This window comes from Atractosteus spatula, chromosome 13 (assembly GCF_055471065.1).
Source record: "Atractosteus spatula isolate fAtrSpa1 chromosome 13, fAtrSpa1.hap1, whole genome shotgun sequence".
Taxonomy (NCBI): domain Eukaryota; kingdom Metazoa; phylum Chordata; class Actinopteri; order Semionotiformes; family Lepisosteidae; genus Atractosteus; species Atractosteus spatula.
Window position 1 is genome coordinate 37,704,677 of NC_142718.1, and position 22,740 is coordinate 37,727,416.

The window sequence follows — 22,740 nt, forward strand, 5'->3', positions numbered from 1 at the left end:
TTGCTGATCAACTGAAATAACACGGTTTTTGACCTAAAGAGTGGGCAGCACAAACTATTTAAATTGCTTGCAATTTTTTCATCTGAAACAAGAAATCTTGCATTTTAATTAGTGTGGGACACCATTAAGTATTCCATGGTTTTATTGAAGATCCTATTTAGATGTCTTTCCAAAACTGGGCAGATTTCTGCTGTGTTCCAAACTCAGAAGATAAGGTTAAGTTTTAATGAACCTTTTGAGGCTGAAAATCAAAGCCATGGGCTTCCAAAACTTAATCTGCTCACTCAGAAATGTTAGGGAAGAATCTGCCAGACGATGAAATCTTAGAGCGTGCACGCCCAGGAGCAGCACAGTGCTTTGTGCTTGTGTATACTAAAAATGTAATAATTGAGCAATTACGGAACATCAAATCACAGCTTCCATCTGGATTCCTTATGTTTATGTTCTGGGCGACCTATAGGATTGAAGATGAGCATGAAAGAAAATTATGATGAGTGCTTTTTATCCAAAATCTGCTCTAAATTATTCCAAAGCTTGAGCAATTTGAACAAGCTGCCTACTTTTCCCAAGGTTCATGACTTTCTCCGTATATAAGGCTAAGCATAGAGGAGCAAGAATAATTAAAGTTTGCTTTTGATTGATTAAATATGGCATTTATGCTAAGTTGATCCAGTTTGGTTGCCTTTTGTGCATTTTTGTCTTGCCCACAATCTGCTTGGAATGTTTTGTTGCGAAATGTAAAGGGGTCATCAGTGTCAAATAGGCACTGGCCCCTTCAAGTCTGAACTGTGCGATTGGACTGGATTGCTGCACACTGCAGCACAGCTCCATGCCAAAGCAACTTGGAAGATCATAGCAGCTTTAGTGTGCATTAGAGTACAGTACTGCTACACCAAGCACATACCCGCTATTTATATATTTCAAGGATTTGCCTCCATCATGATTCTTTTTTCATTACTCGCACCAAACTGGAATTTACAGTCATCTATAAATGGTCAAGGTCTTTGTTTTCAGTTTCTAATGGATTTTTAGATCATAATTGCAAGGTGTTATTGTAACAGATGGACTGATCATGTGTTTCGTTTGTCTGCCCAGGGGAGCCAGCAGGTTCAGGGTCTTTTCCTGAACTCACGATAGTTCCTCCTGAGATGCTTTAACCACTCATGGATACTGGGCAGTGAGTGACTTCTGTTGCATGTCTGCATCCTGCATAGTATCAGATGCACTTTTATAACAAAACAATACTAATCGTAGACAATTTCAACACAACCTAAAACATCAAGTGCAGTACATTATGATACACAAGAACAATATTTTGTCTTCCAGCGCAATTAAAACGGAGGCAAATAGAAATGAATTCATCAGCAGCAGTATTTAATGCCAGTAATAAAATAAACAATTGCTATGGCTATAGTGTCCATGACAAATATTTTTCACAGCTTCAGTCATGTTTGCACATGTAAATATCTGCATTATTGTCAGATCTGAATTGAAGCGCAGACACATAAGAGATAGCTTGGAAAGCAAAGTGCTGTCTGTCTCTGCACTACCACTCTGAAATCATTTCAAACTATCTGAAATGTTTTCAGCAAACAACTCACATCTGTTTTAGCATGAAGAATACACAGACAACTTAGAGATATAAAGCAAACCACATTAAACACAACATGTATCAAGAAAATGATTTGTGCTACATGTAAAACAGATTTCACATTACCATCTAATTTGTAACCCCAAAATATCTTCATTTTGTGGGAAATCAGAACATCTTTGGTAAGAAACATTGCGATCAGTTACTGAAGTTTTAAAGAGCTTGTGTACTCTTTTATTTATTGAGGTATGCCTTATTCCATCACTGGGCAATCCCAGATGCAAAAAACATAACTTGACTAGTTAAATTTAAACAAACAGTGGAAGAAAAATCATTACGCATAGATTTTGGTTACATGGCCACTATTCCAATTTTGTGGCAATCAAAAGAACATTCATGGGGATCTCAATCAATAAGACATTTATGAACGAGCAGAGCTGTCCATCTAGGGCAAGAACACCTGCTAACAAGAGACTATAAAATTCTGATCTGCCAGCTGAAAGGAAACTAAAAATAAAAGTTTCCTTTTGAAAATGAATGCTTACACTTTTGCAAGCAGGAAAAATAAATCACATAAACTTTTTTCAGAATCTATTTAATTTTTGTGCACAGCCCAGCAAGAACAAGGGTCATCAGTTCTTGCTTTAGGCTTTTGCATTTGAGCTATAATTTTCAAAGCTGAAATTTGTTGAAAAATGTTTTAAAACCAAAGACCATTTTAAAGATGAATGTACAGCATGTACACCTCAAGTCTAAAGTGTATCTTTAAAAAATAGATTTATTTTTGTTGCACCCGCCTGATCAGGAACAGTCGATTGTATTTTTCTCCTCTCGGCTGTGACAGCACTCCTTTGCCCCGCCCACCCTCGAGCTCATCTTTTACCAAGTCACAGGTTGGCTCAGCACTGACTTTAGGAAGGGCACATCCTTCACCCATGATACCACATGCCCACTGGTGCCCAGGAGGCCATAGGCAGCACTGAGCTGCCTAATCTTACAATACCAACGGCAGCCATGTCACAGACTCAAACCCGTGATCATAGAGCTGAACCTGCACTCAGGCGAGTGGCTTTTCCAGCTGAGTCATTCACCCCCTTAAAGCGTATTTTAAAAGATACACACACATGACATCCCATATTAAACTAATAAGATATGTGTGGTACCATGTGGTCATAAATCAGCACATTGCTATTGATAGGACTTCCAGAATGTCTTTGGGGTTGGATCTGATTGAGAATGAAAGATTATGGTTTGGTTTTTAAGCAGAGATGCACTATTACAGAAGATCTTTGGTTTATAATTTTGCTCACAGTGAACTATAGTAATTGAACTTGTGGTGTTCATGGCTTTCTTAAGAATGTTCACCAAAGACAACAACTATATTTTCGTGATAAAAAAAACTCACTGTCAGCCATTATGGATTTGCAACACCAGATCAGAGTGGGAAGTGGACAATTATATGAATGTGAAACAGCTGATGGACAAAGAACTTGCAACAGTCTGTGTTTATATCAATAACTCATTTGGGCACATGCACAACGTTTGTTACATTTAAAAAAGTGAGCAGGTTGGCTAATTCTTTCACTAGTATTGTTATTGGGGACAAAATGTCGAGCTTAAGATCACAATCAGTGTCAGTATCAGTATCACAATACTGAGCAGTCTGGTGGCAGACGGTGATACCATGCCAGGTAAACTATATAACTCCAGCTGCTGGGTGTTTGGTATTTAAATCGTGTTACATTTGTCAAAATGAGTTAAAAAGCTGTTCAAAAAGAAATGGTTTTAAGCAACTCAAGAGCAGAAAGATACGGTCAATGTCCTGCTGATCACCAGATTGCTATCGATGTGATTGATTGTCTGTCTGTGTGGGAAGTTGCTCGGCCACCAACATTCTATGTGTTAGGAAGTGTTTCCTAAACAAATTCCCCTAAATATTCCAATTCTGACCCAATGTCCTTGTTTCACTGCCGAGAGAGAAGAACTCCACAGTTGAGTCTATCTGCTGTATGATAGGGAAAATGACCATCTTCTATGGACCTGCAACATTCTGGGGGCGGCGGAGTGTTTTAATTCGTGAGTGAATACCTTGTAGCACCTCGAAGAGCTGGAGAGAGTGTGAAGACACAGGGGTGAGCGTTATGCTGATGGCTGTGTTCTTTCAGTCATCTGCGATCAGAAAGGAGAAGCAGTGGAATATCCCAGGGCAGTCCTCCCAGAGACTGGAGAGGTCGTACACAACACTCTGTTTTCATTTTGCGAGAGTGTCACGTATCATACTGAAATCGTCCTATGATTCCTTGATTGGTCTTTTTGTTTCTGTTCCGTGATTTTGTATGATGCCTGTGTTTAAATTATTTGGTTAAAACCATTAGATCTGAGTGCTGTGTTTCATTTTGTGCAGCAGGATATACAGTATGCACAACCTCGATGACAGAATTTCTTTTGATCCTTAAATGCATAAAATAATTTAGCATTAAAGAAATGTCAAATTTAATGTTCATATACACATATAAAAGGCATGTTGTAATTTTAACTTTGTTTCTTTAATGCCGTGAGGTACATTATAATATAGCCACCATCTGATACACAATTAAACTGTATATTTAACAAAGATAGATTTTCTAGTATGCACACTAAATATTTATTTTTTCAGCACCGTGAAGTTTGGATGAGCTTTCTTTCCCACAGTAATCAGCTTGCTTTGATTTTTTTAACATTCCAACGTTTTAAAATCAGAGGAGCTGCTGGTCTTTCAGAATTTGATTTGGATTTGATTTTATTTAAAATATCTGAAACAGTAGTGTTTGAGGGATGTTGTGGGTTATGCTCTGTAGTTAGCTGCAATGATACGGCATTTTTTAATGTTATAATCCATGTTAATTAAACCTCATCAGTAATTATAATGCCAATCATTCCGAGCTTGGTATTATCTATGCAGGAACAGAATCTACTGAATCTATATAAAACCTATTATGAGAACAAAATGCTCAAATCCATGATCAATATAACACAATTGTGGGGCTGTTGACCCTCTCCAGTGATCATGTAAACATGTTTAAATATACATTTTTCCTTAGTATGGACCATAGATATTTAGCATTTTATTAAGATATGGCAAACGAGGTAAAAAGTCCTGGATGTTTTATTCCAATCACATAGCTCTGTAAATGATTAAATATGTGTCCTTGTTATTATTGAAGATGTCTTATATAAGTGAGTTACTGTTTCTACATTTTCGTCTGTAGGAGCACGTAACATACTATAGTAATGCTAATTGTGTTGATGCTCTCTTCACTGTGGTAGAGTACCTGTAGATCGTTTTGGGTTCAGCTTTAAAATAAATTACTAATCGTGGTACCAAAATAAAACCTAGGGCTAAAACATGACTGGCAGATTAAATTGCAGTCATATGCATGAGCAACCTCATAATTTTAAGAATCTTAAGGGTCAAGGATTTTTCAGTCATAAACTAAGAAGTATGACACGAAGAATGTCTCTATCTTCCATTACAAAAACAATCTGCAAATTATCTAAATTAAAAACAACCAGCCTGCTCACATCTGCACACAAAATGCCTAAATTCCAAGTGCAACTTTTGCTGGCATAAGAAAATAATAAGTGGAGTCGAGTTGGTGTCAGTGTAGCTCAGGAAAATAAGATATCATGTCCTGCTGTCTGCTTGATGTCAGCTTCTCAGATTCAAACCCAAATGCCTCATCCCATGCAGTCCTTAATGGAGGCTGCCAAACACCAGGGTTCAGCCAAAGTTCATTGAGCTACTACAACAAAACATCTTTCTTTCTTGCAGATTATTAAAAATGCAGCGTTTGAATATTCCTTCAGATGTGTCTTGTGCTGTTTGTGTCTTTTAAAAGACAAAACATAAAAAGTATGCAGTGAGAGGGTATCTCATCTACACAGCTTACTGCACATATCCGGCTTCTTTAAACACCAATAGCTATAGCATTCCTATGTCACAAAGGAACATATTCCTATGTTCCTTTCAAATTGCGTGTTAATTAATGATGTCTGTTTTTAATGTTTGACAAAAAGTATCAAATGGCTTCCAAGAAGGGTTTTTCAATTTTCCGCGCAACAGCATAAACACGCTAAATGTCAGGAAGTTTGTTTGATTAAATGAACCATTTGGGTTGTCATTTAAAGAAATCTTTAAGGGCATATTAATGATCTTTGCAGTGGAGCTCTGAGTTAAGTCTGTGCTATAGAATGTAGGGCATCATTCTCTTTGTCTGATTGCTGCGTCGTGTTATGAATGTGGAGCCAAACAGAATAGTAAATGGTGCGACTTTGTGTATATACTGTATCTGCATGTGAAGAAGTATAATATTGACTTTACTACTGCTATACTGAGGGAATAATGTGAAAACAGTGTTTGTTCCAATACATCACGAACATCTTAAACAAATTAAATGCCAGTTGTCAGACAGTTGTCTCTGTACTCTATTCTCCAAAATGCTGGCCAAATGTTTCCTTGAAATTGCTACAGTTTTAGTTGTATAACTGTCTTGGAATATGCTCATGCAAGAAGCAAACTGGCACCAATTTTTATTCCATTTAATCTTAGATTAGGAGAGAGGAGATGCATCTTTAACAGCATTCCTGCGTTTTTTAAATCTTTTAGTGTGCTTACTGAAATCTTTGGTCTTTTGTACTTACTAAAATCTTTGGTTTTTGCTGCTACTGTTAAAGACGATGGTGTCTCTGGTGTAATGCCTAGGCTTAACCTACAGCCAACAGGGGTAACTCTGTTCATTACTGCAGTTATTTTCATTAGACTCAGCTTACAAACCCAGCAAGGGAATGTTTTAGGAAGATGATCTACAATAATTAATGGGAAAAAAGTATGAAGACCATTTTGTATTAACACAAATCCAGAAGTTTAAAATTCCTAGGAATCAAACACGAATAAGACAGTTTATGTACTATCCAAGTTTTGTTTTTGCATGTTTTTTTTTACCGTCAAGGTAAATATTTTAATGTTTCTTTTGAGTTGTACCCTATGTTCTGAACTGTCGAGCAGTGCTTTCTCTGTGCAAATAAATATTAAAATTTACATTTATTTTGGGGAATTGGAAGAATACAAATACAAAAATGTACAGCTCATCACAACGCAAATATCAGTAGAGCAAAGAGCACATAATGTTCTGTGTTGGATTCAAACAAGAAAGGAATACCCTGCCCACATATTTTCATTGTAAGAAAAGCAGTTACAGGAGTATGTCTATCCCCTGAGAGAGTTAACTCTACAGGGTTCAGTACTCAATCATAAAACATGTTTTCAATTTTAAAAATCAAATGTAAAATTTTTTAATATAAACAGCATATCAATGTCCATATTGACACTCACAGGATTAAAAAAAACTAATAACAACCAAAATTATTTTAAGCAGTTTCATATCAGTTCTTAGCTTGTCTGCTATACATTATAAAGATAACTATGGCGTGTTGAGTCTCACTTCAAACAGAACATTGTAGTACTTTAGATGGCTAGTTTCTGGCATATGCATAGTGTGGTGTGGGCTCTCTAAACATACTGTACAATAAAATCTTTTTTATCCAAATGCCAAACAGATTTATCTTCTGTAGCGTCTCTGGTGTTAAATATAAAACACTCCCATTCACCTCAAATTACAACACTTATAATTAGCATTGGGCCTATTCCTAAGGAAAATATCATTGGATTCCTTTATGATTAAGGAGAGATAGATTATACCTTGGAATGCAACAGTATTATACTGTATGACACTTATCCAGAGTAAATTAATATGAAGAAATCTCTTGGCGCTAGTCAGCAAGTACAAGGAGTGGGGATGTTCTACTTTCAGCAAATGCTTAAACTATTAAGAAACACAAATGGATCTGTCCTGAACTTCACAACCACACTTCACAACATGTTTACTCATCTTAATTCATTACTTTCATCAAGTGGAGGTTCCCTGAGGCAAACACTTTGACAAAGTGAAAAATATATTACAAACCACAGCATTCATCTGAAAAATATAGATGTATTACTGTGACATCGTTTGAAGAAAAATAAAAAATGCTTAAAGTGAGAGCTCTCTTCCTCAGTGCATGGTACTCACAGTAGTCATCTTAACTATGTGAGAAAGAGCCAACTGCTTTGGGCCATTACAAATTATTTGTTGCTTAAGGACCCGGGGAACAGAATCTACTAAATTTGTGGCACATACTCAAATGTGTTCATTTTCCACTTTAAACTATGCAAAATGCTCTGGAAGAATGATCAGAATATTTTTTCACATTATGCAATACAGTGTGGTTTTTTCTTCAAAATTGATTCATGCCATGTGGGTTTTATGATATAAAGGTTAATGTATCAGTTGCCAGGATTGAGTGAACCTGGACAAAGTAATGGCAACACGCTTATCTTAGTTTTATATCAGTAAGGGCCTTTGGGATCTTTTTTTTTCCCTTTTTCGTATGTGTGCCTGTCTTCTGGGTTGCTCTGTGAGAGCGTGTCGGAACAAGAGCACATTTCGCAGGGCTCTGGTTTGGGAAATATTCTGCAGATGTATGCCATTCCGCTTAAAACAACTTTCAGGAATTAAGGCACACATCATTGACCTACTTTGAGTGAGACAGCACTGCCACTGGAAGATTACTTGTTATTTAAAATGCAAATGTGAAGTTAGAACTAGACTACAGGCGCAGTACTGCAAGACAAGGTTTGGTGATTATATCCTCCTGTCTCCCGGTCTGATGAATGAAATATTTCTTTGCTTTACAACAGAAGAGGAGGAATTACCGGGACTGACAAGTTGTACCTCTTTGAAATTCCTAATGAAGTGATTGGATAAAGTGGGGGTTTATATGAGGGCTGCTGTATTCAGCTCCAGTAATAAGGACATAGTAGTAAAACCGCAAAAGAGAGAGGGAGGGTTCTCTCCTTTAAGAGGGAGTTTTGCTGATCTGTACCATGCCTTTGGAGTTACAAGCCATATGGCCATATTCAAAAACCATTTACCAGCACGCCAAGTTCAGTCCTTCTTTTTCCTAATGGAAGACAACAACAAATGACACCATCCAACCAGCAAGATGCCAATCTGTCCCAATCCAAATCTTTTGGGTTGTTTTTGTGAGCCTCTAGCGATATGTTTATGATCTTGTAACTTTTTGTATTAGTGGTAAACTTAGCATAGCAGAAAACATTCAATGACTGTGTCCCTAACCTTGTGAGAGAACGCGAAGGAATCTTAATTATGCTTAAAATATAAGCACGTGGACTTTGGGTTTCACCTAAAAAATGCCTCTCTGGAGAGTACAGTATGTAATATAATATTAATGAGGTTCGAGAACTCAAACAGCTTTTGATTCCTCTTCGAAATCCACTCCTCTCCATACTGTATATGTATATGTAAATATGTCGGCCTGTTGTTTCTTCATGAATTAGCCTTGCAGGCATTATTGATAGTACCCAGTGATGCATCCTGGGTTTGTTTTCTATAAAGGGAAACTTCCCCAGTCAGTGAGCTCCTCTGGTCCAGAGCAGCTGTCCAATCTAACACAGCCAACTGTGATGGCTGAGCGTCATTCACTTCTTAGTGCTTAGTGCTACTCTCCTGCATTAGCTGCTTTGCGTTACAATGGCTGCGTTATTCACTGTCCTGTAACTCAGAGAAAAGGCTCTTATTTTAAGAGCTTATAGCTTTGACTCTGACTTCCAATTAGGGGTATCTGGCTTCTATAAAGACATTGTATAAGATTACCAGTAAATCAGCCTGTGGTTTTTTCTAGGAAAACTAATGAAGTCCTAAAACTACACTCAGTTATGAGCAAAACTGGCAGGTTAGACAGAAGGCCTAGAAAGGGAAAGGAATGAAATATAATACAGGCTGCAATGATCGTCCATATAACAGTGCACTGACAAGAAGGAATGATAACATGATAACTCACAGAGGCATCTTAAAGCCTCTTTAGGTACATGACCCATAGTTTGTAAGAAAGCAATCTTTTTTCATTCATCTGGCCCATATTAAAAAAAAAAGGCAGAGAAATGAAACTCTTATTTTTACACTCTTGCACATATGGTTTAAAATCCATGCAATTTTTTACTGTCTAAAATTCTTTTAAAGCAATCTAAGACAAAAAGAATTATTAAATCACTTTTCCATTTCATATAATGAAAAACTGCTCCACCAGTGTTGGTCTACGTGCAATCAATTTTAGAAGTTGTGGGGTTCCAATTGGTCGTGCATGCAATCAATCAGGTGCTGGCATCAGATTCATATTAGAGAGCTCAGCTGCAGCTCAGATTGAAAAGAGTTCGCAAACACAAAACAAGAATGAAACTAGAAGACTGTATATATTTAGTCTAGCACCCAAGGCCTTGTACTGATTTCAGATCAAAGTATTAAAAGGAGCCAAAAGCAACAATTACATACCTCCTTGATCACTGTGTCATTTCTGTTTATTAAGTTTAGAAGTGAGCAGTAGGTTGAAATCAATTTTGGAATGTAATATGAAGTGTAGATGTGTGGAAATGTTGAATTGATATTGAATAAAGTTACACGTAATTCTTTTCACATAAAAATCTGAGCCAGTCTTAATAAAGATAGGGAGGCTAAATCAGTAAGCCCTAGCTGTAGGTTTGCCTTCAGTAATTTGCATGTGCATGTCAAATTAGATGCATGAAATTGTCTTCTGAGAAATGCATGACCTTAAAGTACTTTTCAGAAAGGAAAATGAACAAAATGTAGAATCTTTTGAAAGACTGCGGTTACTTTAAAAGGACCCTGTTCATTGTATTTTGGCTGTGCTTGTAAAGACATACCGACTGGCCTGCTGGATGTCAAAACGAATGCAAATTGAGTAAATAAATCTTCTTATATTTTTTGGCAGACATATAAGTGTGAAAAGAACATTGACAATCTTCTTTTCAATAAAGAAGCTTTAGCATGGAATCATAAAAAACTATTGCTACAGTAAGTCTTTTAACAATGCATTATGATATCAGAAGCACTTAAGGAATGCCATTTGTTTTCTCTGAAGTACTGTACAGGCTGTTTTCTAGTCTAGTTAACTCAAAACAAGGATTTCTGACGTTTAGTCAGGTCTTCCTAATTCAGCTCTGGACTGAATCCTGAGAGAATTACTGTCCGTAGATACACTATGAAAATGTAAGAACAGAGAAAATTTGAATCACTAATTATTCTGCAAGAAATAAAAAATAAAATTGAGCAGTGTCAAATGTTTTTTCTGAAGAGGCAAAGTGTTTTTTTTTCACGTCATGTATTCTGCTAAATTTTATTTCTTTATCTTTGAACAGCATTCATTTCACTTTTAATGTGACATTATTGTGAAATTAAAAATATAGGTATGTTTCAGAACTTTTGGAAGCCCAAACTTTCATTTAAAAACAATTAGTACAGCTTCATGGATTTACATTTCACCTCATTTCTAATGTATCTTTATCACAGATGGGCTGATTTGTAACAGTGAAATGACTTTGAAGTTCTGTTGCAGTTTATATGCTGTCTGTGAATAAATATCTGCATTAGGTTTAATCTCTGATGTGGTACATTATGCTTTAAAGTGTGAAAAAAATACAATGAAGAAATCATTCCTGCACGCACAGCAGATTTCAATCACGATATTGGATATTCTCCCACAGATGACATTTGGCTTTTCGATATCCTGAAACCAGCATTAGAGCTGAGCCAGAAAAGTAGTGGAAATATCTCCCAGTACTACTTGCACCTGAAATGTTTGTTAGGGGAACCAGTGAGGAATGACCCTGTCCTGTGTGGCTAAAAAAAAATCACCATTATTCTGGAATACAGCATTTTTTTAGTCAAAGGAATATATTACAGTACAACTGAAACTCTATAATTCTCACATTTGCTATAACTCACATTTGCTATAGGTTTGGCTGGGGGACACACGGTTTTAAAATGCTGTGCTTGAATCACATGCTATTAATAGCATAATAAGGACAGGGAACAGAACAACAGCTCAGGAGCAGGATGTTGTACGCTCATTCAGTGTCACGAGGATGTGTGCTTGATGCATCACCACCAAGCAAAACCTTTCTTCCAGCAACGGTTTTCTCCCTTGGCAATTCATTTCACCTGAAAAATTATTAATTAGTTAAACTAGTGCAGCCACCATTTTCCCGCTATTCCCCTTTTCTGTACCAAACAGGGAAAGAAGAGGGAGCAGCAGAGCATTGAGATGTACAAATTAAGCTCAAGCTCCCTGCTTGTTCTGTTTGAGCACTAATACTGAGCACTGCGCTTAAGCGCTGTCATCTGAGGTTTTACCGATTCACGTTGGTTAAGTAGTTTAATTGGGGAGTGAGTCCCCTTTGGGTTCTTGTTTGTTTGTTTGCTTTGCATCAGTCCTTTCTTGCGATGCCTCTGTTCTCATCTGTCTGGATGCTCCCGCTGTCACTCACATGAATATTGCTCGTGTTGTGAGCTTAGGTTGGCCCTTCTCACCTGAAAATAGATTTTATCATCTTCCGCAATCCATCTTCTGCTTCATTAGTGTCTTTAACTTACTTTAAGAGCAAGACGAACTGGCTGGCTGACTGACTGTCAGGGTCTAAAACGTTTGAGGGGAAAAAAAAGAAAACCCTTCACATGTACAACTGCTGAGCCAGTTCGCTTACCTTACCTGTAATTTGTGAGGAAACAGTGATGAGGAATGTGAAATCTTGTCTTCGTCATGACAATTTAATGCCTTGTACAGCTGTCAGTGATGCCTTGTGAGTGTTTGCACTTCTCTCAGTAGAAGTGACACTTTGCATTTAGTATTCCCACTGCAGCTCAACTTTAAGACAGAAGAGCTCATCATTCACCCTTTATCTGGACAGACCTGGGTGTCATGGCTGGATAATGGCCTTCCTGGTGCCATGTTAATCACTGGGTTTCTCTGCTGTACTACAAGGTCAAGATCTTTGTAGTTCATCATGCCATCAGTATTAGTACCAATGTAGATAGTGACAATTTGCAGTGGCTACAAGAAATTACAGAGACTGGTCTGCAAATGAAAGAATTATGCGCAGTTCAAAAGTGTAGCCTGAAAGCCTTCAGAGGACCTGGGTGGAGATTGATAGGTGGCAGTGATGTGAAATTACACGGGATTCTTATCAGCATCTTCACATTAGAACATGTGCAAATACCAGCTTTGCTTTGCACAGAACGGAAACCACTCGCTGTTTCCGCCGGGCGAACAATGAGGCTTCCTTCGGAAATTCTTTCTCATAAATCAGCTGTTAAAGATACGCTGTCAGGAGGCTGCTGTATCTGCCTTCTGCCCATTGCTCGAATTGATTGTAAGTACTCTTTTCCTTGAATAAACAACCATATCTGTGTTTAGAGTATATGTATTTAAGTAAAAGACGGTACATACTACTGATGATGATAATAATCATCATCATCATCATCATCACCCATATATGCTGTCCACCCATTCCAGGTATGCCAAACTCTAAGAGGTAAGAGCTGAGTTCAAAAGTGATTAACTCTCCAGATTAGTTCTCTCAATTCTCTATATGCAGGAGGCAACAACAAATTGCAGGAGCCTGAAAGAAACCACTCCGCCATCACGCTTCTTGCAAGCATCTGGAGGGGATCTTTGGACTAACTGGCTACTAATCACCCAACGGGCTGGATGGACGGTATGGCCTCCTCTCATTTGTATCCTTTCTTCCGCTCTTGTAGAAATTGCTGCTGACCCTCAGCCACAGGCCCTGCTCGTCCAGTGAAAACGCCTGGTCACAGTGGAATCAATGTGCTGCACCAAATGGCCTCCTTCACAGCATAAAGCCGTCAAAGGAGATACAGTACAGTCCTCCTCATCACTTGAAAAGTTCTCAACTTTAGACCACAGCTTCATGGCGCATTTCCTTCTTTTTGTTCGAAGTTTGGAGGGTTTTATGCTTGAAGAACTGACATGCAAAATCCCCATTGGCCTAATTATATCTATATCTATTTTCAGCTAACCTTCTCCTTCAGTGAAAACGTGTTGCTTTTGCAGAGAGTCATTCCAAACACTATTAATTATGCCTCTTTTAGACGGGTAAAAAGAAATATTTTCTTACTACACTGGCTTGTCCATAACTGTAGGCTTCACTTACAGCCTGGGTATTGGACAAAAAGCATGCTTACCTGCTTTATCATAAATACTGCAAGTGCAGAGAGACTAAATAGCTCAGAAGCATTTTAAATGACTTCTCTAGTTCACATGCACATAAAATGTTTTTTAAAGTAAATACTTTACATTCATATTTAAATATAATTCTATAATATATTTCCCCTGGACAGTTCAGTCTTATAAAACAACAGAATGTCAATTTAAAACTTCAACATGAATTTCATGTTACTTTACAGGCTAAAAAAACTAAGGCTAAATTAATTTAATTCGCATAGTCTTGAGCAATGACCACTCAAGGGGATCTGATTCAGGTGTTCGAAATCCTAAAAGATGTTGACAAAGTAAAGCCAGTGGGCTCCTTCAGAATTAGCAACGAAACATGAATCAGCTGGGAAACAAGTGGGAACTGAATTTGGAACATATAACACAGGAGGCCCTTCTTTACACAAAGGGTTGCGGGAGCTTGGAACAAAACAGCCACGTCTGTCAAAGCGCATACACCGGCTTCTTTCAGGAAACAGCTGAATGAGATCCTCAGATCACATACTGTAGCTACCAGAAACCAACACACCACAAAGCTGGTCTCTTCTGGTCTGTGACCTTTCTTCTGTTACTACAGTGTGCAATGTTATTTTGCTATGTTAACCTACAAAAGCAAAAAGTCAGATTTCAGAAAAAATAAAGGAAGACAGAAAAAAGAATAAAAAAGGATCAGTCCTAAAGGTACAAAAAAACAAGATAATGATTAATACTGGGTGTGTCTTTGTGCGACCTGCAGTTCAGCAAATGGCCTAGAGCAGGCATATCTGGACTTTGTTACAGGTACCTAATTAGACCTGTGACTATGTTAGAATCTTTGCCACAGGGCTTAATACACAAGCCCTAGATGGTATCTTACTGTAATACAAGGGTGACTGTCAAATCAGCAGAATTAATTTAGTGTTTTAAATTCTGATGAACTGAATTTCAGTCACAGAATTCTTTCGGTCTAGACTTCCAGACTACATTCTGACAGTAGACGCAAAAGTCTCAGACAATTTTAGGAGTCACAGTATTAACCAAGTACCTTTTTCCATTAACAACAAAAAAACAAATTAGGGACATTGCTCTGTGTTGCAGCAGCACAAAACAAACGTTTGAGCTTAAAGACAAAAACTAAATGTGAGGTGTTTTTTCTGTGACAGATAGGAAAGTATAAAAATACAGTATGAAAAGGCTCATTCCTAGTCTTCCAAGACAGTAGCTCTTTTTTTTCCAAAGCTGTCTGCCATCAATCTCATAATGATACTTCTACCCTGCTGTCTCTGGATACTGATTCCAGAGATCAAAGCCATTTTAGGACAACGTGCACATCTGTTCTTCATTATTTTCATACACAAATATCATATGAAGTGGGAACTATCAGTAGCCGCTTTCTTAGAGGTATGATCATTTGGATTCACTTTAAAAGAACATTGAATGTGACTTTTCATTTCATATGTGCTAATGTGTATTAGCTTATTATTTGAAAAGTTCAGTGTTCTGAGAAGGACTAAGGACTATTGCTGTAAAAAATTGCTCACAGGCCACATGGAAAATATTGAAAAAGGCAAGTCACAAAATTGTTTCTTCCTCTCTTTTCTAGTTGTAGTAGATCTTTTGCTGGTATTTGCCATTGAGAAAGCCCAAAAATAAATAAAACAAATGTCATGACATCACTTGCTGTCATTTAATTATTATTGTTGTGCATATATTATTTTTTATATATGGTATATAGTCTTTTTAAATGGAGAAATGGTAAAGATCACAAAACATTCCTGAGGTCTCTTCTTCCATCCTTAGTGATGGGTGTAAACTCAGATGAGTTTTATTATTTCCGATCAGTTCCCAATGTGTGCAAACAACTAATGTCATGAACATGGGAGATTTCCCACGAATGTTGCAAAATCCCTGATATGTTCAAATATTCCTGTTAAAAAAAATGACCAATCATTATGGGCTTAAATACAGAAATCATTGATTGAAAAAAACTTTTTTTGAAATACAGTAATTACATTCAACTATTTACTTGAGTAAATATGTACAGTACATAAAGTAATACATATTTACATAAATATAAGTCTCGTTCTCAGTAAGTCAATATTTAAAAAAATCAAACAGTAAATCTATAAATAATAACTTGAAGTTTGAAACTTTCAGCCAAATGTGTGTACCCAGTGCCTACACCCTATTTTTAAATTAAAAAAACGATCTTTATTATATTGGTTTCAATTTGTATGTAAAGTGGTATGAATGCGATGTGGAATTTAACAGAACAATGAATATTATTAATAGAAAGATAAACCCATGTGTGTGGGCTGTTGCATCACATTATAATCTCAAGTCTCTTCAAACAGGCATTAAGATACAAAGCAGTTACATCCAAAGAATCACAGGTAATGATTTTATGTGATCACAGTATTTTCTTGCAGGTTTTCCTTTCAAAGCTAAACAAAACAGGTTGTGGGGGGTGTACATCTTATTAGGGAATTAAAAAGATGGGTTCCAGCTACTGCTCTGATAATTTAGCTGCATTAAGTAGCAATGTGGATGAAAATCACAAGACACTAACAGATATGTAATACTGTGAAGGACTGAGCACAAACTTATGAACTGACTTTGAATGACAAAATTAACACCGACAAGCTTGGAAATGTCATAAAGCACAGTAGAGGTCATACCTCTTTAATCTTAACTCAGGTTGTGTTGTCACATCTACACCTAGGCAAAGCATCATCTGAGTAGTGCCCTTGTGTTCTGCCAAAATACTGAGTAAGCTAGCAATGATTTAACAAATAATGCTATCATTGAACAGATGGTGATAGTTGAGGACACATACTGTATGTACACTGTACTGTATGAGGAAATCCATTGAGGTGACAAAGGAAATCACTATCAAAGGCCTCATACTTTACCCAGATGCAAACTAATGTTAATTCAGTTTTAATTTCCTCCATTAATAGCTTCATATCTGCAATTTTAATCCATGTGCTAAAGCAGAAGAGATATTCAAACAAACGACCACAGGTTAGATAAAACTAAGCAGTAAGAGGGGTTCTGGGATGAAAACACTGCATCTGCAAAGTCTGAGTATATCCGTCTGAAGCTGTGGATGTCACACCTCAAAATGTATTTGTTTCAGTAAATAATTTTCAATAGTTTTTTTTGCCATGCTGTTAGATGAATGATGCTCATTTAAAATCAGTCCTACTACTCTGTGATTCTCACACTTTTCTTTTTGGCTTGTCAGTCCAACTGCATTTTCAGCTCCTAAGAGTTAATCTTGACATATGGTAAGAAGAATCTACTGCTTTACGGATGGCCAAAAATAAAGTTACAGACCAGCCCCTCGGAAAAAAAAGGATCAGCTGGAGGACAAATGTGAAATTCTTCTAGGAAGAAGTACAGTGTAGAATTTACAAGCTAGTATTGACACATAATTCTTCCCTGTAAATGTTTTAATCTGTAAGCCAGATCTTGACCATCCTGAATGATAAGCCCTGAGCAATCTTGAAGCACTGCAGTAAAGATGTTCTAAAAAGAGCTCAAAGCTTAGGTACTGGGACCCAAAGGAAAGTTCCTCTCTTTCTTTCTTGGAAACTTTTGCTCAGCTTTATTGCCTGTATGTACCATGACTCACCCCATGGCTTGTCAGATCTGCACTGTTTATCATTCTCCTGTTACTCAAAGAAACGTGTAGCTGTGGAGCAGAAAACCTCTCCAAGCCCCACTTCAGCATCGTGCTAAGTTTGCAAAACATGACGTGCAAAAAAAAAATGACACCATAATCACTCTTTTCTTTTTTGTTTTCAGCTCATCACTTGCCTATTTGAATAATGAATTATAATCACATTATCTCTACAGTCTCCTGCTCCTGAGTCTCACTTTTGGTTGAACGTAAAGCTATTATCCAGTTGTCAGCTCAGAAGAGCCATTCAGCAGAACAACCAATGATGCTGACATGCAGACACACTGGTATGTAATATTATCTACAGCAATTTCAAGCTGTGTAAGGGAAAATTACCTGGCAGGGGAAGATTGCGGTTCTGAATGAGCCTGAAATGTATACTATATATTAAAAAAGGAAGCGAAGCAAAAAATATTATATATGAATATGTAAACCCATAAAACACAATTTTGTTAAGACAAACATTGTCAATGAAAGTAAATATATTCTCCTATTCCCTTTTAGGTTTTGAAACCTGATTTGCCAAGCTTTGTGTCAGGAGTGAAGTCGTTGTCTCTATTTTTATGGGAGCTTAAGACTGATCAGTCTGCAGCACCAGGTCTCTAGACTTCAATCACTTATGTGAAGACTCCAGACTTAAATGGTACAGCTGATTGTGTTCACACAGGGGGTTTCAGTTTCACTTTAGATCAAGCAGGGGTGGCTTTTACTCCTGATGTAAAAATTGTGAAACTGGATGGTATCCTCTGCACTCTGCTTGATGGAACTTATTGCACACAGCAGTGGAGGGCAGTGATATGTTTTTCTATTGTCATGTCTGAGTGGTAGTGAGCTTCACATATTTCTCAAGCTGATAGAGAATCCCACTACATACTTTTTCAAGCATTCAGTTGCAAGAGGCAGTGACAGGAGAGAACGTATCTTCTCACCTACGAAAATATGGTCCATCACCCTACACATGAGTCAGGCCTTGACATCACATTTCCTTTATCTTCCCAGTGCAGAGGCTATGGCATAAGATTCATTTTGCACTTCTGTGTATTTTGAAATGCAACAGAGTTTGTATTGTTGAACGGGGGATATTAGGTCACAAATAGGACATTAGAAGAATAAAGTGATGCTCTCCTTACGGGACCAGGCATTTGGCTTATTAATTTTCTTCCTCAGGGGAGTCTGTAGCTCCAAACAAACCACCATCTGTATGGAGTGGGTGGTCAGTGAAATTATCTCTGCTTTTTGAGAAGGTTCATCTTGTGAGGAAATCCCAAATCAGTCTGAAAGTCAAACCCGTCTCTTTGTTCCACAGCCTCTTTGCATTTTAGGATTAAGCCGGTCTTGAAATTCATTCGGTTTTAACAATTCCTCAATGTTCTGCGCCAATGAAATTTATGCTGGCAAATTCAGAATTAATCAGTAAATAGTCTAATTCTTACTGACCTTTTTTTAAGAGCTATTCAGGCCCTCAGAAGGTTAATTTTTCAACAGCGCCCCAGTGAGTTTCATTACAAAGCATTCACTGGCTGTCCATAATTACATAATGCAAATGACATTTGCTTTTTTTTGTTTGAGCTTATTCCTTCAGATGTTCCCTTCTTTTATCACTCTCCCCACACATCTGTGCCCCCGCAGTCGAGCGGCAAGCCCCGCCCCTCTCAGTCCCATGGTTCCCTTCCTGTCTGCTCTGACTGTCACGCAGACATGGGTAGTAGACTGAACTCGCATTGCTATGACATATCCCTGTGACATAGGTTATGTTTGCCAGCTGGTAGGAACAGGTGTACAGTGCATTTACCATCAAATGGCAACATGCGTTTGGCTTTGTACCAAAGTGTAAGAATGGAAAACCTGTTCTTTTCGACTTGTCCTCCACTAGTGATTGGCTTGCAGCAGAAAGAGCACTCAGTGGTACGTGCCTGTGTACTTCGCTACAATGCCTCCCTAAGTTCCCAAGTGGCTACTTGTCTTTTTATGGTTGCACTGCTATGCACGGCATAGCAAAGTCACTCCTCGAACACAGCTTCTTGCAAAGGATATCCAGGCTCAATGTGGGTGTAAATGAGTACATAGAGAGAGAGAGGCAGAGAGGCTGGACATGGTGATGGCTGTTCTCTGGGTTTGGAGCCCTCCTTGCGTTTGAGTATATTTAAATGCAGTTCAGATTTTGACAAGTTTATTTGAGCTCTCATGAATAAAAAGAGACTTCCATTTGCTCTCCATTTGTCTGTGTTTTATGATGAACAGCTCTGTTGTACTAGTTTAACTATAGGACACCTTAGGCTAATGTTAATGCAAGAATGTTGATGAACGGTAGTATTGGTCCGTTAACCCATGGCCAAAAATGTTGTAACATTAAAAAGGAAATTGCAGACAAAATAGCCCTTTAATTTTGATAAAATCAGAAAAGAAGGTATAAACATAAAGGTGTTCACATGGAGTGATTCTATTGTGTTTATTTGTTGTAGACAAAGACAAGTTTTTTTTTTAAAACTGAAAAGCAGGATATTGTCCCTTCAAAAAAAAAATTTAAGTTTGTGACAACATAGTTAGATATATGACATAAACATGTTAACAACTTCAATAAGTATTGGAGAATCACTAAAAATAACATTACATCTCTCTGTCTATTTATCTATCTGTATGTCTTCACATACTGTACAACACATTCATAAAGAAAACTGGATAACAGCATGTCAGTATGAAACCTTGATACTGCTGCTTCAATGAACACATTGTCCTCACTGTGTTCCCTCCCAGTCGCTCTGTGTTTCTTCTGTTTCTCTATATCATCAAGGGCTATTTTAAAGAGCTTTCATGATAAAATTCTCTCAGGTCTTGAAATGACAGATGTAATATTACCTTTAATAAGTGCCTACTCATGCATGCAAATTGAATTAAATAGGGGGAGTAGAAATTTTTCCCGTAATTAAGATAAAAATTCATGTCAGCCAAAAAAAAAAACTTGTTCATATCAGTGACCTGCTGACGTTTTTTCCTTCCTTCTCGATATAAATAATTTCTGTCTTCCTGCCGATTATTATAATAAAAACCTCACATCCAGCACCAGCAGAAAAAAAGATAAATATAAAAATGTTTGTGTGTGGGGAATTTTTGAGGGCTGTCCAACACTGTCTGCAGTTTCTATTGTCTACACTATTAATTTTCATTGTTTAAAATTATTTGTTTTACTGAGAAACACAGACATGCATACAGTCAAATAGGAAGGCAGGCAGAAAGACCCACAAATTAATTAATCAACTACTAACCTTCTAAGAACCAGATGAGCTCTAATGGCCTCAATAGCATCTTTACATAATGTCTTTTCTTAGACTGGGATAAATCAATGGATTAATGGACTTCATGTCATTTGTTTGGTAGATGTTTGGCTCTCAGTGTTCTCTTCTCACCTGTAACATTAATAAGGACATTCTTTATGTTATTCTAATCTCCTTTGGCCATGTGTCAGTTCATATTTTTCCTGAAATGGCCATGCAAAAGCTTCGCCTTGAAAAAGAAGGGTGTGCATGATTTTTAATGTCCAACCTTTAAAGTGGTTGAGGGATTCTTTCACTCATTGTGATGCTAGAAGGAACAGATTCACTGATGGAAAAAAAGAACAGAGGCAGCTGAATTCACTGAACACCGAAAAATGATGCACTCTGCTAAGCATAATGTTTCCACATAAGAGACTGAATAATATTGGTATTTTTTACAGGCACAGGTTACATTTTTATTAAATGCCAAACCAACAATTTGCAGAGAAGCTCAGCTCTTTAATGTACCACAGCCCATCTGCAAAAGCATGAAGTCATTGACAAAGGAGTGAGGTTGCTGTGCTTTATTTATCTGCAGTACAGTGTTCCCTCACCTGCAGCTGATATGAGATCACCAGCAGTGGGAGGTGAAAAAGTCTTGTGGATTCCCTTCCTCTGCAATCTGTTTAAAGCTGATGATGTCACTGATGTCAATTTTTAAGCCCCTGAAAACAAAGTTCTGGATCAAAACAGAATGATCAGACTCATAGTTTCTCTCCCTTCATATCATGGGAATGTGCATTTCAGAAAAGAATGGCATTTTAATATTTTACATAGCATGAATAGATGGGAAACTCAGATTCTGATGGTCTAAATACACCCTGGGTTCTGGGACTTTATAAAACTATCCATGTTTTCTGAACTCCCAGAAGCCTGATAATCAAAGGCAGGAAGTAACATTTCTGACCTCAAAGAGGAAGCAAGAAAACACAAACTTTTCAAGAACTATTATTTAAAGTTTATGAAAATCAAAAGATGTATTACACATATTTCACATTTTAACTGGTATCCCATAGGACCATACTGAAAATCGTTCAGAAGCTACAAAATCATTTTCTTTAAAACTGTTCAAATTGTTAAATTAATTGCTCATGTTTGGCTTTCTTACCAAGAAATGGTCATATTTCTCTGGGTTTGGATTTTGCTCTTGTCTGGGTAGATAATGTGTTATTAGGAAATATCCCCAGGATGTGAAAGTGACTATTTAAAAAGCAAACACCCTATAGCTATTTTTCATCAGTTGCATACACAACTGAGCTTGGGTATTACAAACCTTAGAACTTTGCTTCGTATCCTGGTATTTAATATCACACAAACCGATTGCGAGTGATGCATTACTACTGTATATAAACCCCACGACACTTTACACCCAGGTTCTGTACAGCCTGTCTGAAAAACTCTTGCCAGGCTTGCAGCTACAGTATGTAATAAGGCAAAATAAATGGCTATGAATTGTAATACAGATGGCGAGTATACCCAGGCTATCTACGGTCGTTCATTTGTCAATAATGATTTTAGAACATGATCACTAATAGGGCATTATCAGTTGCCCTGGCTTCCTTGACAAGTGATTTATGCCCACTGTGATGACATCAGTTCCAAGTGGGCTGATAAAAGAACACTTATATTGGAGCAAACAGGATGATGAATGGGCTACAATTCTACTAACTCATCTCATTACTGACTCTACTGCTCGCCATTTAGCTAATGTTGCGAGTCATTGTGCGCTCAGGGAGTATGTTGCAGGTTGGAATTAATGACATACAAAATATATGATATGGAGGTTGACCCTGCATAATGTGAGTATATAGGATTCACCCTAGTTGTCAGTTGAAACTATTGTTATCCAAATACTATTGCTTGTAAACAGGCTGGTGAAAAGAGATATTTATAACTGGTATATATTAGGTTTATGATTTATTTTGGTACCTGGGATAAACGTAGCATTTAGAATAGGATTGAAGAAGAGCAACACTTTTTGCATGTGTTTT